At 42.5% G+C, this 17,347-nt stretch overlaps 1 long non-coding RNA gene across 1 annotated transcript; it reads right to left on the reverse strand.

The window, feature by feature from the left end:
- Window positions 1-10,432: 10,432 nt before the first annotated feature.
- Window positions 10,433-11,843, reverse strand: LOC116793991. The gene is made up of 3 exons (XR_004359663.1): window positions 11,743-11,843; window positions 11,147-11,225; window positions 10,433-10,565 (listed from the first exon to the last, which is right to left on the reverse strand). It is a non-coding gene; the product is annotated as an uncharacterized LOC116793991 (long non-coding RNA).
- Between the last annotated feature and the right edge of the window lie 5,504 nt (window positions 11,844-17,347).

Here is a 17,347-nt window from a genome sequence, read left to right on the forward strand (position 1 = left end):
CTGGACACATCCACCCCAACCTGGACACATCCATCCCAGCCTGGACACAGCCATCCATCCCAAGCTGGACACATCCATCCCAGCCTGGACACATCCACCCCAACCTGGACACATCCATCCCAGCCTGGACACATCCATCCCAGCCTGGACACATCCATCCCAGCCTGGACACAGCCATCCCAGCCTGGACACAGCCATCCCAACCTGGACACAGCCATCCCAACCTGGACACAGCCACCCCAACCTGGACACAGCCAGTCCAGCCTGGACATATCCACCCCAACCTGGACACAGCCACCCCAGTCTGGACACAGCCACCCCAACCTGGACACAGCCACCCCAACCTGGACACAGCCAGTCCAGCCTGGACATATCCATCCCAGCCTGGACACAGCCACCCCAACCTGGACATATCCACCCCAGCCTGGACACAGCCAGCCCAGCCTGGACACAGCCATCCATCCCAGCCTGGACACAGCCAGCCCAGCCTGGACACAGCCACCCCAGCCTGGACACATCCATCCCAGCCTGGACACAGCCACCCCAGTCTGGACACAGCCACCCCAGTCTGGACACAGCCAGCCCAGCCTGGACACAGCCACCCCAACCTGGACACAGCCATCCCAGCCTGGACACAGCCATCCATCCCAGCCTGGACACATCCATCCCAGCCTGGACACATCCATCCCAGCCTGGACACATCCACCCCAACCTGGACACAGCCATCCCAGCCTGGACACAGCCATCCCAGCCTGGACACAGCCACCCCAACCTGGACACATCCACCCCAACCTGGACACAGCCATCCCAGCCTGGACACAGCCACCCCAACCTGGACACATCCACCCCAACCTGGACACAGCCATCCCAGCCTGGACACAGCCACCCCAACCTGGACACAGCCATCCCAACCTGGACACAGCCATCCCAGCCTGGACACAGCCACCCCAACCTGGACACATCCATCCCAGCCTGGACACAGCCATCCATCCCAACCTGGACACATCCATCCCAGCCTGGACACATCCATCCCAACCTGGACACATCCTCACACCTGCACAGGCTCCAGCCAAGCTCACAACTGCCCTGGATGGGCTGGGCAAGGAACACCGCATAGTCCAAGCACTCCCATCTTCCCCAAACACATCCCACTCCTGCCCCTCGGTACCTGCACGGCATTTCCAGCACGGGGGTTCTCCCAGCACAGTGCAAGTCAGAGCACAGCATCCTCTGCCAGTTCTGTTCTGGGCCTCATTTAAAAGCCTCTCTCTTTTTATTACTCAGAAGAGTAAGAGCTGAAGAATGAAACTGCAGACCTCTTATCCTTCAATACCTTTCCAAAGGTCCTTGTCCACCCTGACCCCCTTCCCTAGATATTAACTGGCCTTTCTTCCCTGTTGCTTTGGTGCACTTCACATACCCAGCACAGGGCTCTGAAGTGCTTACATAAGTATCTGATACAGATTTGTACCTAAATAAACAAGTGAAAGGAAAACAGGCCTACCAGAGAGGAAAGACTAGTACAAATCTTAGGAAAGACTAGTACAAATCCTAGTGGATCACCAACTTCCTCTCTTTTTTTCTTTTTTTAACTATGAAATAAGTGGGATTCCTATAATGTAGCATTCACCCAAAGTTGTTGCATTGTGTGCTTTGACATATTTTAATATGGCATCTGGGAATCTTTTCAGTTAAAGTTTTCTGCCCTACAGATCATCCATGAATCTCAAAAGAAGGAAGCATATTCATTCTCCCATATATGTTGTTGAAACTTTTTCTTGCAAGCGTGTTAAACATATATTTTCCATTGTGGATGCTTTATTTTATTTCCAGAGCTGGACAGTCTTGGTTATCCATGATATCTTGCATCCATTCAGGAATTGCTTGCACAGGATTCTTTGTGATGACAGTTCCCATTAGCACACGTTCATTTACACAGACTTGGGGTTGGTTTTTTTCTTCGCATTTGTGAAATTCCTTTCTTTGAGTGGATATGAAAGATTATTCCTTTAATAGTCCCTTCCCCACAGGTAGATAAGTCTCATTCAGGGAAGCTGTCGCTCACCATGACCAGGAGATCAAAGGGGCTGGAGCAGAAAGACTATCTCTGGATCTGTGAGGGGTCACTTGTCCCTGAGCCCTGGCTGGCACTCCCCTCTGAGGATGGTCCGTTTCCATCCTGACCACTCTGCCTTTACAGAGTGCCTGGAAGAGCAGTATTGTCAGGAATGCTGCTTCAGCTCAGCTTACACACTAATCAGTCACTTCATAAATTAATGCAAGATTTATTTGATCAGTGTAACCTCCTTCTCCCGGGCACTAAAACACACAGCAAACCTTGGCAAGTGCCCACAGGTATGGTGAGAGGATCACCATACACCCAACTGCACATTCACCCAACATTGGCTCTGTGGCCAACAGCTTACCTCAAACCAGAACTGATTCCTGAAGACCAAGTGCTGACTTTGAACTGAAGGCAGACCTTTCCTGGAAAGGCTGAGCTACAGGAGTCGTGGAAACTGGAGAAGGGAAGTTCTAGTTCCTAGCTTCTGTGAGAATGAATATCCCATCAAGGTATTCACTGCGAATCCGTGGTAAACCTTGGGAAGTGGAAAGACTTTTGTGAATGAGATCTGAACCCACTGACATCCATGGAGTTTTGTGTGAATGAAAACCTGCAGCTTTAGCCTCTTTCTGCATTATTTGTATTACTATGTAGTAAAAACAAATGGAATCTGAAAGGTGGAACAGGGACAAAAGGGTATAGTGACTACTAGTCCAGAGATAAGGGTAAAGAATACACTGAATTTAATTTATAAACCCTAAAATCTGCTTCAACCCACCTAAAAAAGATCAGAATAAATCCTTACCTGTATTAGAGGGGAACAACAGTTTCTGTTCCAAGTATCAGAGAGCTGAGTGCCCTTATGAAATGCAAGATCCTGCCTCAGGAAAGAACAGTCTGTGAGCCTGATGCCAGATGAACAGCCCTAGACACCATTGGCTTTCCTTGATCACTGGACAGTGTCCCCCATTGACTTTAGACACAAAAGATGATACTTGGAAGATCTCCAAAAGTCCTTGGCATCCAGCAGAATTAGGACCAGTCAGACACTGTTGCACTCAGTACTAACTGTTATCTCAATTTTAGAAGAAGCCTATCAAGTACCAGGCACCATGAGCAGACAATTCACTTGCCCAATTTGCCTGCAGTTTGCTTCTTTCTGTAGCTGAGCCTGAGCTGGGAATTCAGCTGCAAGCATTTCAACATTGATGATTCACTGTTTGAAGGACCTCCAGGGAAGCCCTACAGTACCTCCAGACAAAGTTCTCACCTCTGGATTTCTTGGCTTGCAGTTTATTACCCAGCAGAGAGTTGAGAGGTGTAATACATCAAAATACAGCTTAAATTCCAGGCTCATACATGTGTTGATGGACCCTGGAGTTCCTAATTACAATTACATATTCATATCAGCTGAAGGAGATGCTAAATCAGTCTTGATTGCTCCCTGTACCTCTGCATAAAGCCACAGATGATGTTGATCCTCAGCTGGAAGAATGGGAGGGGTACAGGAATATCTAGCTGTTGTGCATTTGACTCAAGAAACCATTTGCTTTCTGATGTGCAAAATTATGAAAATAAAATAATGGGAGAAAAATAGCATTCCCCACCCTGTTTTTTACAAAAAAATAGTGAATGTCTTCAAACCTAAGGCTCTAATGAAAGGACAATGGCCATAAAAATGGGAAATATTGCTTAGAAGTAAGGCTTTTTTCAATTAATACACATTTTTACACTTTGTTTCCTCCTTGAAAGTTTGGCCAAAACAAATCTTCCTAAAGTTAATTTGTCTCAAGAGTAATAAGGTCAATGCAGCATTACAAGTTCATGCTCTGGATTCCAATAAAAGAGTTGTTACCATAGCAAAAAGTATTGTTGCAAAGACAACACACACAATGTAAGATTAAAGAAAAAGATCTCCACAAATATTTACAATACTCAACAATAAGGAGAGGGAAATACAGGGTATTTTCTCCTAATTACCTAAAAGGAGGGTGTGCTACTGCTGTGATAGTCCTACTATGATGAAACAGACTGGTTCCTTTAAGACTCATTTTTCAAAATGCAAATTTCTAAATTAGTTGGTTTTATTCAAAGTCACATCAATTATTTTTAATGTTATGTACATCATGCTGCTGCCTGAGGCCAGTCAAGAATTGGAGAAAGACATATGGTGTAAGATCTGTACATAAATTGTAAAAAAAGGCTGGTCATACCTTATAATCTGGGTTACTTTCAGGAAACAGAGGAATAAAGGGGAAAAAAGGGTGAGCTGCAGTAGTATGGGTGGAAAGACAAGGCAGCAGAAATCTGAATAGATATGCTCATACAGCTTGGCCTGCCAGCATTGTTCAGCAAGTGTTTTGATACAAGGTGGTGTTCAAAGTTTCAACCTATAAACTCTCAGCTTTGTAGGCTCTCTTAGGCACCGGGGACGTGAAGAAATGATTGCAGGAGCAGACTGCCATGGGGGAAGAGCTTGCTTTGCTGGAAAGTGAAGACAGCTGTAAATAATGATGCAGCACCAGCTGAGACATAGAACAAGTGGAAGAGAGAGGAACAAGACAGCAGAACGTGTGAAACAGGAAGAAGAGCCAGGAAAATGATCTAAGTAGCAGAGTTTGAAGGGACTGCGTGAGAGTGAGGTTGCAGAGAGCCAGAGCAGAGAGGAGGGCACTGCTTTAGTGAAACCCGAGATGAGGGGAGCCCAGAAACACCTTTGCATATGAGCACACGTGTGATGTAAAGGGCAGGGGCTCTACATGCCCTGTTGGAAAAGGCAGAAGCATTTCCCCAGAGCCAGCCTGTGCCAGTTGAGAGAAGACACGGGCTGAAAAAAGCCCAAGCTACAGCCTTTAGCAAAGGGGAACACTGTGTCTGATCACAAAAAGAAAAGAGAATGCAATAGCAAGTGCAAATGCAGGGACTGGGATTTGAGGGAGATGATCTGAAAAGGCAACGAAACAGCAAAGTGGGGAACAGGGGCATGAGAGGGAGGAGAGGAGTGGAGGAGTCCGCGGGAAAGTGGGAGCGTGTGGTGTAGGAGAGGCACCCGGGGAAAGCTGTAGGTGGCACATGGACAGAAGTGACAGTTACACCCCACAAGCTCTTAAAATAATGTTTAAGTTCTTAATTAACCATCATAAGACCTTTGACTTTTCATTGTAAAGATTACTTCAACAGTTTGTAGAGAGAAGAGGGGTATTTGTGGGCTTGAATAAATGCTTTAAAAGGCTTACACTGCAAATCAAATGTCATGAGGTAGAATTCCACCCTTCCAGGTGGTCAGCCTGCCCAGGCTACACAACATACTCTGCTTGACTTTGCCACTAGGAAGAGATGGAGAAACAAACCACATCTCTGGCTTACAAGTGCAGAGGTGTAGTTATTGTAAAGCACTTCTGTCCCTGTTTCCCTACATCGTCTCCAGAGTATCCTTTCCAATTTGTCACTAATTTATTTTTTTTCACTGTTTCTATATCCTTGCCTTCCTAAATTCTTCTTCTTTCCTTTACCTCTCTCCTATTACCCTACTACTCTTTCCCTCACCCACTGCCCTTCACCTTTTGCCACACAGCAAGGCAGACTCCTTTTCTCCTCCACTGCCTTAGCACAAGTCAGGAGGAGCACAGACAGCACTGGGCCATTCCTGGTTTTTAATCTTCTCACCAGACTTACTACAGCTTCAGTGCAAGGAGAGGGACGCAACTGCTTGCTGAAGACTCCAGCCCACACTCAGTGTGTCTGCCAAAGGCTGCATGTGTGCTGTTTCCACACCGCATGTGTGCAGTGCTCTGCTGGCATCTCCCAAAAATAGAGTCAACAGATTCAAGTGACACTCCCCTGAGCACATTAAATTGTCATTTTTCAGATTAAAAAATAAAGCCCTCACATCTCACTGCAGAGCATGGAGGCACTATTATTTCTCAAAAAGACAGAGTTTCTTCTGTATACACACACATGGCCATCCTACATTCATACCTACACATAGCCCTGTAAACACGGGCAAAACAATATCTTCTTTTTTTGCTCCTAACCCCAGCTGGAGAAATGACTGAGAATTTTAGAGTAAACTCTCAAAAATATTTGCCTGAGGCAGACAGCATGGAAAATTTTGGCCCAAATTATTAAAGTTTGGCAAAGTCATAAAGAATAGAAAACAGAATCTTATAATAGAAAGTGCTGGGCAGCCCCATGGCCAACACCACTATTTGTGCTGCTTGTAAGACTTCATTTTCATTAATAGGAGCTGCATGGCAGGGCTGGAATACCCTGGGGCTCCCTGTCTTTAATTTCCTTTGAATATAATCTGGGTCTTAAGCCTTCCTTCCTAAATAACCTCTGTCTTTAATTATTTTTTATGCAAATTACAACTTAACAAGCACATATTCTAGTAAGGTAGAGCCTCTAATTATCAGAATGACAGTGCTGCTGAGAATCTGAATTTCACAGTCATTTAGTGACCAATTCAATAGGTCAGTAAATAATTATACACCATCCCTGCCAAAAAAAAAGTTAAATAGGATATTATAATACATCGCTGTGTATACCTCCACCTTGCATTACTCAGTCACCTGGCTGATTCTTGCAGAGGAGTATTCCTGAAGTGAACAGCAGGGAGGTAGAGTTGAGCAGTCCCAAGTGGTCACACAATCAGGAATATTTGGAAGCTGCATTACATTAATTTGGGATAAACTCTGAAGGTGTTTCTCAGCCCTTATTTAGGCACAAGTGTCACAAGTGCATGTAAGAGACACCGGGATGTAACTACCACTCTTGGATACATTTGGCAAAATATTCTGCTAGAAATAATTTTACATTCCTTATCTTGCTGGGAATCATTTTCAGATCCTTAGAAAGGTTGCTGTCATTTTGTAGGATGGGCTCTGCAGTTCCTCTCGACTCGCAGTCCTGATGTGTTGCTTCATCCTCTGATGTGACAGAGAACAGGCACTGGGTATGAAGCCACAGGTTTTTAAACCTGAGCCAAGCTTGCTGCAGAGTCCCTTACTCCAAAATCTTGCAGGGCTGTACATTTTAAGCTAGACGAGAGTATTTGGAGTGCCTGGTGGTTACATTACCCTCTATTGGAGCATTACCATTCAGAAATTCCAGCATAGTTCCTTTATGTTGCTTAAAGAACTGTGCCCAATGCTGACCCTAAATCCCCACCATTATCAACCCATGCATTTCACTTATTACATACATCACACAGTCATACCTGAGGGGATGAGACCCAAGCAGTGAACCAAATAAAAGTGGGTACTATCCAGACTACTGGGTGGTTCTGAGATCACACACTCTCCACAATCTACCTCCTCACTCCCCAGTTTTCTCTTCGCTACCACACACGAACTAATCCATGTTGCATTTAGATCTAAGAGGAAAAGAGCCATTTTCGTGGCATTCCCCCTTTGCAGAGCTGTCAAGAAGGTTTTAATTTCTTGTCCTGGTTGCAGACTGCCTGAGCTGGCTGAGGCCCCATTACACCCTCCTGACACATTTCTTAGTGGCCAGCAGCTTCCATAGGTACCAGCTTCAGATCTGTTGAAGTAAAATGGAATACTTCTTCATTCCTATGCCAAATTCCCTTAATTTAACCATACAACTCCCCTACAATGTCTTTTAGAGGTTATTCTTCATGTGATACTAGGAGTTTCTGCATGTAAAAGAAAAAACATAGTTTCTGTTTAGTGGCTAAAAAAATGATACAGCAATATCCTTAGCAAAACAATTGCTAATTGTTTCAAGTATCTATTCAGAGAGAAAATGAGTCTAAAAATCACAAATTATTCCTATAATTAATCAGCAACATTATACAACAATGTTTCTAATCCCTACTCTGAATATGAATGAAAATTCCAGAAATACTTGAGTCACCTTATTGAAGGTAAAGACCTGACTCAAGGAAAATTGATCCATCTTAAAAGCAAACTAGAAAATAAAGGCTACACACATCTTCATGTGTGTTGTGCTAGTCTAAGTAAAAAGATGACTAACATCACCCTAGATTCAACTTTCCACAGCAATTAGCTAAAGTATCTCAATTTATCTTTCCCTGACAGTTTATGATTTTAAGGAAATTTGAGATGTTTGGGTTGTTGGGTTTTTTTTTCCTTTAAATGGACATTTTAGCACCATCTGCTGGTGTTAAAACTTGCTCTGGAAACCAAACACCAGTTACCTCCTTCATTTTAACTTCCTTAAGGCCTGCTTCTGGCTCTTATTAGGAAAGGTTAATTGCTTGCTTTTCTACTGCAGATCCCAGGATTGGAGAAGTAATTCATCCGAATGAATCATGCATCCAGATGGAGGATTCTTCTGGAGGCCACGGATCAGTAGCAATACACTGTTAAAGAAATACCTAATCTACAGCTATGGCCAAGGGGAGATGCAACTGTTTTTCACTGTGTTAAAGCAACAACCCCCACCTCTCAGTCCTTAAGAGGTAATTGAGATTTTTTTTTCTCCTTGTTTATTCTGAGTTGATAACTGGTATTTAAACTACAGGATTATGATGTGGTATTGGAGATTTAATGTCTGTGGTGCACAGTCAAAAACTGACCTGCTAAAATTACCTTTGACTGTATCCAGTTATATAATTATATGACTTATCCCATCTAATTCATACAGTTGCTTTTTTATTTCCTTAGACTGCTTCCAGCTCAACAGTTCTTTCCTGTTTCAGAACCTCTCAGGGCACAGATAGGCTGAAGGAGATGGTCACATTTGGCCTCAGCTGCCTTTCTGCAGCTCCTGTCCTGAATCCATGAAACATCCCTCACCTTCAGTACAAGCTGTTGCTTGTACAGATTTCCTCCCTGCAAGACTTGCCAAAAGTCTGAGTTTGACTGAAACATCATAAAGCACCAAGAAACCTGCTTTGGACTTCATGGTCTCCCCAGAGAGAAAGAGTATCATCCCATTTGAGTTTAGGCAGCTCTAGCAGATAAATGTGCCAGAGGAATTTCATGTTGTTCACATCAATGACTCCTATGACATGAAAAAACAGGAATGGACCTGGGGATCTCTTTGTCAGTCTTCCCTTTCAATACTCAGCACTAATGTTTGTGGCCTGTACTTCAATCTCAGCTCCCATCTGCCACATCACAGCCCTGTCTGTACACCTCTCACATCCCTTACTCCAAGGAACACACTCCCTCCCTCAGGTCTCTTCTGCAGCCATTAGTTTCTCTTCTCAATTGACCTTTCCTTGTGCTAGAAACTCCTCCTCACAGAATCCCCATGGTTTAAAGCTGAAACTCAGTTGTCTGAATAGGATGTAGAGAAACAATCTCTCAAAAAAGTACCTTCCAGATTGCTATGAAAAGCTGATGCAGAAACAGCTGACAGGAGGAAATGCCAGTTTAACAGCATGGGGTGTCAGGATGTTATGGGCCAGCAGCAGGGCTGGGATGCGAGTTCCTTGTCCTGCAGCAAGGCTCTGGGAATCCCTTCTCCTCAGTAGGCTCCAGTGTAACAGTATCTGCCATGGTCAGCTTTGGTAGCAGTTGCCCCAAGGAATCTAAATGGCCATGAGGCAATTATCTTTCCAGATAAAGCAGCAAAGCCCAAACCGTGCTCACCTGTAAATTCTCTGTTCTTGAGAGTGGTGACTGAAGACTTTTCAGACAGATGTTCTTGGGTAAATTTGCAAAGTCGTGCTCAAAAGGTTCAAGTTAAATAAAAAAATCCCATTTTTTCTATAAAATAAGCTGGACAAAAGGTGCAATGCTGTAATGTGAAAGAATTCCTTAGGAGCTGTAAAGAATCAAGGAGGACCTTGAACACATTATATGTATTGATGGAAAAACTATGGTCAAGAAGTTCAGGTCAGAGATGGTTCTGCTTGCAGTATCCAGCCTCTCTGGACTGCAAAGTAAAGAGGCATATTTAGTATAATTAGTCCAATTATGTATGCCAACACTGGTGAATGTCAATTCAGACTCACTTCTGAATTTCTTTTTTTCACATTAATATCATTCATATCTACTTTCTGTCAATAAGTGAGATTCAGGGAAAGGTTTATCAAGAAGACATGATTTGGACGGGGAGGGGTGAGAAGACTGCTGTTTCAGTAAAACAGAAACTGTGGAAATAAATTAATTTGGGCAAATTTCCCATTAAAACAAAGCCAAAACCTTTTGAAACTGTCCCAATGTCCTTTCCAAAATATTTTGAACAAATGAGTTCCTTTGAATTGCAGTCCACTTCTGCTTTTCAAATTTAAATGAACGTATATTCAAATAAAAGGTCAAAGTTGCCATGAAAACTTTCCAAATTTAATGAGATTAATTGCCCTGATCTCCTAGATAGCATTAGGGACAGGAAGCCACTGCATGCCATGGGAGCTCATTGTGCACTGAGACTCAGACTGCAGAGATCTCCTGAGCTCCACTGCACCTTTCTCCAGTGGCTGAGGGCACATGGGAAGTGAGAGTGCAAGTCACTGCTGGAGGTGTCCCACAAGCTCCCACGGAAAGTGAAGTGACACTGGAAACACCTGCATTAACAAACAGCCAAGGGAATCAGAAAACTGCAGTGGCTTGCAATAAGGGGAGGAAAGCACCTGAATTGCATGTAGCAAATTTACCCAGAGAAAAATGTGTTCTCGTTCCATTTGCCTGCTAACAGACATTTACATTAGAAAATTTACATAATTTAGAACCATTTTTACATGTCTGAATGTAGCTTCTATAAGTCCATTTAAAAAGCAGGTAATTGAAACACGTACAGAATTCCCAGTTATTCATCTACAGTTCTGATTCTGCATTTGTGATGTCTTGAGACAGAGGATGGGATATTGCTAACATGAGATACCACAGATTTGTTTCATTAAACTGCCTGACCAGTCAATTATGGAAAACATTTTACATTTCAGAAGTAGTAATATTTTAATTCTGTGAAAAAAATTGACATGAGATGAAACTAAATCAAACACTTATTTTATGTGTGTTTCTCATTCCTTGTCTCACCCTAAAGGCAGAAGTAAGAAATTTCAGAATAATTAATAAATGTACGCTGAAAATCCCCAAACATCCTTCATCCCGATTCCTCTATCTTGGAGAAAGGAACAAGACTTACTGTTTGGGTTGTCTGAGGTCTTGAAGCAGCTCCATATTAGTCGACGTCTTTTCAGTGTTTGGTTTCAGGTGTGGTCACTCTGTGAGAAAGAAACGCCACACTTGCACATCTCGTGGTCCTTTTCATGCTTTGGAAAAGAAGAAAGAAATTTTTTTCCATGTATGAAATATTACAATGAAAAAATTTCAGGCTTAATGACAACTCTCCCTACCCTGAGAGGTACCAACTTGCAAGCCATTAGGATTTTCACAGGCCATACAGAAGGACCTCAGACTGCAGCACAGACTATTTCTGAGTCTGGCAGGTTCTCCCTCATTGATGGCTGCTCCAGCCCTGTCCTTTGGAGCTTTGTGATAGCTCCATTCCCTCATTAGGCTACATTAGGCTACACAGTGTACTCACAATTAATAATGGAACAATTAATAATCGAGTGGTTTGAGGTAGTTTTCAGTCTTGCCAAGACTGGGTTTCACTGGGTGAACAGTGATAGCGTTGGAACAACTGCCTATACAAATATCCCTTTTTGTAGTCCTTCCCTTTCCACTGCTGATTACTAGAAATAAGCAAGTAATCACCCATCTTCACCTCTAACCTACCTTGGGCACTCTTCTTCCATGGTTGTTTGCTGCTCCTGGAAGAACACAAATAATCTCCTGTTCAACTTTGATATGATAAACTGTATGTTTCCTCTTGGAACCAGTCCAGCTTCCTCTGGAGGCAACAATAAAATGTTCATTAATAAATGATGAGAACCTTTAACAAGTATTACCCTGGAATTTTATTAGCCCACTTCCTAACCAGCACTATTGTTGAGATAACTTCTGTTCCTCCAACCTGACACAGCCATACTGAGAGTTCACTGAGCCTTTAGTTAGTTAGTTAGACAGACAGACACACAGATATTTTGATTGAGATAACATCCAAATGTCCCATTCAAAGCTGGACATCTGTGTTCTTTACCTGGAAATCCTGAGGCTGGTCCACACTAGCAGGTACCAAGGGAGGTATATTCACAGAATCACAGAATCATGGAATATCCCAAGTTGGAAGGGACCCACAAAGATCATCCAGTCCAGCTCCTGGCCCTGCACAGACACCCCAACAATCCCACCCTGTCCCTCAGAGCGTTGTCCAAACCCTCCTGGAGCTCTGGCAGCCTTGGGGCTGTGCCCACTGCCCTGGGGAGCCTGGGCAGTGCCAACCACCCTCTGGGGGAAGAACCTTTTACTGAGATCCAACCTGACCCTGCCCTGGCACAGCTCCAGCCATTCCCTCAGGTTACTGGGCATGGCTAGAAGATGCTACATGAGAGCAATGTATTGTCCTTCTGATTCACAACTCACAGGAAAAGTGAGCTGCTACACATTCACAGGTAATAGCAGCATTTGAGATCAGTAAAACTGTATATACCATGCCAAAATTGAATAGCAAAAAACATTGACTTCCAAATGTCGTCTTTACCATGAAATTATTTCTTAAGTTGCATTAAATCAAAATGTAGTTGCAAAACTTAAAACTGGTTTTCAAACTCTAAGTTCATGGAGAATCTATATATGGCAGTTCTCCTTCCAAAAATCACCCTTTGACTGTGATGAGAAGAGGAAAAGCAGGGCAAAGCTCCAGTATTAGGTATACACAGAAATGTAAAAAAGGAACTACAAGTGCACTGCAGTGCTTAAGGTGACAATGAATTCAGCAGCTGCAAAATATTCCCTTCTGGAGGGTTTTTATTACCACAATATAACCTGATAGCAGAAAAAGTGGGCTCCCTCCCCCTCATCATTCTGGTTAAAAAAAAAAATTAAAATCTTGAGCAGAAATCCCTTCAAATCATCATGAAAAGGTCTGTGCACAGCCTTGGTATAGTGCATTGAAATTAAAAAAGATGTCATGTAGCCATGTCAGCCACATCTGTGACCCATATGGTGCATGTAACACGAGCATATGTCTGTACCTAAAGAGAACATTATATGCTGTATAAGGTTGGGCAAATGTAACAGTGAAGTAGAACACCTTCACATTACAAACACAGTTTGTTATTTGTGTCACATCAAAGAAAGAATCTCTAGGAATTATTGGCCTTTGAAGTCATTTAATTGTGATTAAGTGAACTAAGAACTAATGTAAATGGTATTTTATACCCCAGTGAATTAAAGTATGAGATCTAGTCAAGGTGAATAAGATTTACAGCCAAAACTCATGCAACCTTACAGTAATTTCATGACACTTTTACTACTAGCCTAGATATTTTGTTTCTTGAAATAATTAAAAGTACACAAAAAAATTTTACTCTTTGGATACTTATAATAAACCACAAACAGAAAAGACAATAGGTTGCTTTTCAAGTTATTTATGTACTTCTACTTTTATAATAAAGGAACAAAGATAGTGCAGGGTAAATACAAACTTCAGACTTTAATACTACAAAAAAAAAAAAAAAAAAAGCATAGTTGAATGCTCACAAATCTCTTTCATTTGGACTAAATCTGACACAGATTAAAGTCTCAAGACTCATTTTTGGCTAATCCCAAATACCTGTTTGCTAAAGAACACATTTGTTATGTGGAGACTCCATGCATAATAGAAGTAAAGTCAGCCGACTCACTCTAAAGGTACTAAGGGTCTTCTGAGAGATTTTTAAGAAAAACTACTTCCAGGTATTTGCCTTCAAATAGAATTATGAGTGTCTAACAAGAAGTGCATAACATATCGATGAATTGTTATATCACACAGCTTTTCCAGCTGGAAGTAAACTCATTTTCCAGTGACAACTGTTAATCCACTCTCTTCAAGAGCTGCTGTTTGAAAGGCTCCAGGCAAAGAACAGAAACTTGGCTGACAGAAGAAAGTACCAGATGGCTGCTGGGATGGGGAAAAAATTGAAGAGGGGAAAACACTGAAATGTGAGTTGTAGAAATAAGGATCGAATCACAATCAAAATGTAAGTAAAGAACCAGAGCCTTTGGATTTTAACAGGAGCCATGTTAGCAATGGAGCATCTACCCAAGGCATAAACTTGACGGCCTCAAGAGCCCCTTAAAATGCAACACAGCATTGACAAATTGTATAAATTAAATGTATGGAGAATGCTCTTTGAACAGTGTCTTTTTGCTTATGTGGCCATACACTTTTGTGCAAACCTACCCCCTCATACCTTTTACACATAGAGTGTGCACTTCTTCAATCTTTCAACAAAACTTCAATCACCAATAAACTATTTGGAAATCAGAGGCATCAAAATCCATATTGTTCATCCTGTGGTAGTAGGCCCTGTCTTTAGTAGAAAATGGTGTGGAAGAAATGATGTGGGGCCAAAATTTAGCTCTAAAGATCAAACATATAACTGACTTAGGAACATCAGTGAGAGAGGCTTACAAAATACATGGTCTTGACCTGCTGGTCCCCTCCTTCTAGCTCTAGACACTGAGGTCAATCACTTTAGATCTGTCTCATTTTAACTTGCCTTCAGAAATACTGTCCTAAAGAAAGATACTAGTACTGAATTAATATTCATAAGTATCCAGATTTGAATAAATGTTTGTATATATGCAGAATAGTCCCCAGCTGGGCACAAGTACAGTGATTTTGGGTTACAATCCCCTAAAGAAAAGGGTCACCACTGTCAGCTGTGCTGGGTGGCAATAGCTCAGACATCCATTTTATATCCATCATGACCAACTGTGTTTTAGGAGGATTTCTTGCAAAGAGTTAGGCTTACAGCTAATTCTGTTAGGGAATAACAAGTTCTACATATCATACAGCAAACTCAGTAACAACATGTTTGTTCTGAGCTGGCTCAGACACACAGACTCATCACACCCATTCTTAGACACACGCTTCTGTCACCTCTTCCCAGACACAGCACTGCAAAACAGCCTTCCAGAATATCCCTATTTTCACTTGCCTTTCCTTCCATTGGGTAATCCTCAACCCGACTGGTATGAGAGACTTCATTAAAAAATTCCAGTTGAACTGAACTAGGTGATCCTTACTGCCAATGAAATTGCTTTTGCTAAGAAGTCTGTGTAAAAGACCAGCACCTGGAGACACCAGATTGCTCGAGGGATTGGTAACAGGCTATGGAATATTGAATCTCTAGGGTACTGGCTTAAATCCAGAGTCAGGAACGAACACGAAGCATCAGTCTCTTGGGCAGGCTGCCACACAACACCTCTAAAAATCCTTCTCCTCACTCAGGAGAGCCCTCACCACTCCTCTGCTGAGGAACTTTCTCCTCTTTCCAGTGTGAACCGCACAGCTGAGACAAGGTGGAGGGCTGGAGTTCAGAAACGTGCAAGATGTTATGCCAACACAAAATGAAAGTTTTAGTGCAACTGCCTGAGAAGTGCCAGGCACTAGATTTCATGTCTTTCAGAGGAGGGGTGTGTAGGCTCATGGTTTTTCTGTTGATACACACTATAACACAAGAGACAAATGAAGGCAGTTCTCTGTGCCCAGAGCATAGAGGCTACACACAGTTATGCCAATAATCTTTAATTTCCTCTGTACTGAGTCTTTATGGATCAGTAAACTAACTAAAAATCCTTAATAATTATTACATATGTAATGGAGAAAATAATTTTAATGGAAATTAAAACATAGTAAAGGTAGAAACCATCAAAAGTAAAAAAAAATCAAAGAAAAGACCCCACAAAACAAAACAAAACAAACAAAAAAACCCAGTTAAAGCCAAACAACACAATAGAAGTCAAGTTTGTTTTAAATAAAAGACATTCCCCTGCACATTTTCCCATACACAGCAGCAGCAGCTGCTGTCTGTTCCTTCTCTGTGCTGGTGTTGGAAAGAAAATTCCTGTGCCACTCCCTTCCCTCCTCCTGCGTTATCATTGTCCACAGCAGCTTTCTTCACACCCTTCATTACACCTGATCCTCTTTCTATCTGAGCAAAGAAAAAATTATTTCCATTTGATGTATTGTATCACTGTTCATCTCCATGCAGATCCAGTAACTCCCTCTATTAGTGACTCCCAACTTTCCCAACTTAGCAGGTCTGTGGCTGTACAGTATCAGTGAAAGCGCAGCTGGAGAAATAAAACCCACGTAAATAGCTGAAAAGATAGGTAAAAGTCTGGGCACTGATCCAAAAACACTAAACTACAGACTCCCAACATCTGGTTCAGGGTGGATTCCAAGAAAGACAGAAAGAAAGAATTGATTTATCTGTACATGCTTTACATACGGTTTTCATTTAATTTTTTAATTCATCAAAAATTTTACTCAATTGTTGTGGTTTAATTTTTTCACCTTACTGCATCCTGTTGCACTATTCAGAAGGAAACAGTGCCTTTGACAGGAGTTATAAGTAGCCCTCAGTTTAAGACTTTCATATTTTATTGGGATACAAGCAAATTACAGATAAAAACCTCTAAACTTTATCATTCAGCCTCTCCCTCTTTTCAGCTAGGACTGGGTTTATGACCATGCATGAGAATCCTAAACTGATTTCATGATCTTTCAGGCAAATTATTACAGCAGGCAGTTCCTCAGCTTCTTTGAGCACGACAGACTCCAGAGTAAAGCCCACGTGTACCCACCCAAGGCACACAGGACTCCACCACTCCAACCACCAGGAGTGTTTTCTGCTTTCAACAGTTTTATTAGCTGAGAGCTTCTGCTGAGGAGTTCAGAGACAATGCAGTTTCCAAAAGCTCATAGATGACTTGGAATCCCTGGTTTTCAGGAATATTTCCACTCTCAACATATCCTGAGCTCTTTCCAAACTCCTGCCTCCCCACGTCTAAAGGGCATGTCAGCTCTGCCACATGGCACTGCCTGCTCTGGCCACACAGTGCCCAGGCAATCAGCACAGGCTGTCACTGTGCCCCTGCTGCAGGCAGGTCTCTCTGTCCCTCCAACCACTGACAGTGGCATCCAAGCCTCAGAAACTCTCGATGAGTGCACTTGCAATAATCATTAAACGCACAAACGAAACAATGAGAAGGTCTGAAAAGTCTCCAAACAATTTCAAATTTGCCTACTTTGGGCTTCAAGGCAGCCTCACTCAGAGCTGGGCCATGAGCGTTTGTGTGCTTTCCAAGTGTTTTTACACACATACAAACACAGAAGAAGGAATTCACGTGGGGTAAATTGTGTGATTCTCCTGCCCAAGGACTAAATCCCTCCTACACCTAGGGAAGGTGTGCATTTTCCTCCTTTCTCCTCTTTCCAAACAGAAAGAAG

Source organism: Chiroxiphia lanceolata, chromosome 14 (genome assembly GCF_009829145.1).
Source record: "Chiroxiphia lanceolata isolate bChiLan1 chromosome 14, bChiLan1.pri, whole genome shotgun sequence".
Classification (NCBI taxonomy): domain Eukaryota; kingdom Metazoa; phylum Chordata; class Aves; order Passeriformes; family Pipridae; genus Chiroxiphia; species Chiroxiphia lanceolata.